General features: G+C 45.5%; 1 pseudogene; it reads right to left on the bottom strand.

Annotated features, from left to right (window-relative positions):
• Window positions 1–241: 241 nt before the first annotated feature.
• LOC112065119 (ATP synthase F(0) complex subunit C3, mitochondrial-like) lies at window positions 242–662 on the bottom strand (annotated as a pseudogene).
• Window positions 663–1,844: the final 1,182 nt, after the last annotated feature.

Here is a 1,844-nt window from a genome sequence, read left to right as displayed (position 1 = left end):
GACCCAATGCAGCCAAAAAAAAAAAAAAAAAAAAAAAAATTTATTAAAAAAAATACCAGTCCCCCCGTTTTATTTTATTTTTTTATTCTTATTTTTTAACGTTTTCATCTTTAATGAAATGACTTTGGAAATAACATTCATTTCCATGAAACCAATACTACAGTTTTCGGAGTCACAGTAAGATACACAGAATTACATCTGTAATTAATATGAATGCCAACATTTCAAGCAGTAATTTCTGTTATATGGCAAACAAAATCAAGAAACAACCGTCAAACAAGAGACCCATAGCTTCAGACAAGTCAAATCCCAGGATAGCGCATGAGAACAGCTGCTGCTTCAGCAAAGGTTTTCTGGCAAAACCAACGATGAGGCTGCCAAAGACTGTTCCAATAACAGCACCAGAATCCGCCACTCCTACTGCTGCAGCACTTGCACCAATAAAATTGGCTGTAGTATCAATGTCTCTGCTGATTGCACTGGTCTAAAACTCCCTTTGGATTAACTGATACACACCATTCTGGGCCCCATTAAGTACTGAAGAGCCCTCTCCAGTCCTAGCCTCTGGTCGAGATAACACTGATGCAGAAATTGGTCTGTATGCAACTCTGGATCCAACTCGGATCAGAGCAGGGTGCAGGCAAGCTTGCACAGGCGAACATCTTGCACTCTTCAGGGCAGCTGGAGGACTTGGTTGACAGGCAACGTGGGCTCCTCTCCTGCTTCCTCTCTTCCCGGGAGGTGGCAGTGGCCGTGGTGGTAGAGGTCAAAGGAATGGGGCTCCCCATTTTAAAACAAAGTCATCAGCAATTCATTTTGTGTCGGAGGAAGTCAGCTGTATCCTTCCTGTCATCCTACCTGCCCTCACACTGATATGGACTAGGCTCCCTATTATAGAGAATAAATTGAGGCATAGAGCAGGGAGGGTTCCTCCTTAACATCAAAGAGCTCCTCGGCCACAGAAGGTTTCCCATTCCACATTTGGTTGCCATCACAGCAAGAGCTGAAATAACTAATACAAGTTATGTAGCATCTTGCAGAGTGCTGGGCACAACTGCATGACTGCTGAGTGAATCATGCGTGAATGAATGAATTTAGCTGCTTCCCTTAGACAGTGCTTTCTACTCGGGAAAATCAGGAGCTGTCCTTGCCATTCCAAAGCCTGGATTTCTCCAGGGGCAGGTGAGAAAGACAAGGGAGCTAATACAGAGTTCCCTCTCTGAGTGAACAGTCAGATGGTCTTCCCGGCTTTTAAGGGAACATCATTGACCCTGACTGACTCATAAACAGAGAAAAAAGGGTAGAGGAACTCGGCACCTCTGGGCCTCGCCTGCTTTGACCTTGGGTTAGGACCTGAGATCAAGAACAAATCCTCTGCCCTTGTAATCCATACCCCTAACTTTCCTTCTGTTTGGTGCTGTGGTTAGTTCCTAGCATTTTATTCTCAAAGAACGCAGCACAGAAAGTTAATGTCAACATGAGGAAGAAAGATGGTCCTTTCTTCTCAAGAATGTGCGAAGCTATTTATGCCCTGGGCCTGCAGCACAGGGACCATACTGGCTCTGGCCCAAAAGGCCCCCAGGGTGGCAAAGCATCTTTATTCTGGCTTGCTCTGGGAGCCAAAGCCCCAGGAAGCCCAACTCTCTCTGCTCTGGGGGACTCTTCCTAGAATTTGAAAGGGAGGAGATTGTCTCATCTACAGTTTCTCAAAGTTGCCATGATTGGCATTTTTTTTTTTTTTTTTTTTTTTTTTTTTTTTTTTTTTGCGGTACGCGGGCCTCTCACTGTTGTGGTCTCTCCCGTTGCGGAGCGCAGGCTCCGGACGCGCAGGCTCAGCGGCCATG

This window comes from Physeter macrocephalus, chromosome 2, assembly GCF_002837175.3.
Source record: "Physeter macrocephalus isolate SW-GA chromosome 2, ASM283717v5, whole genome shotgun sequence".
Classification (NCBI taxonomy): Eukaryota; Metazoa; Chordata; class Mammalia; order Artiodactyla; family Physeteridae; genus Physeter; species Physeter macrocephalus.
This window is presented reverse-complemented; position numbering and strand designations above follow the sequence as displayed.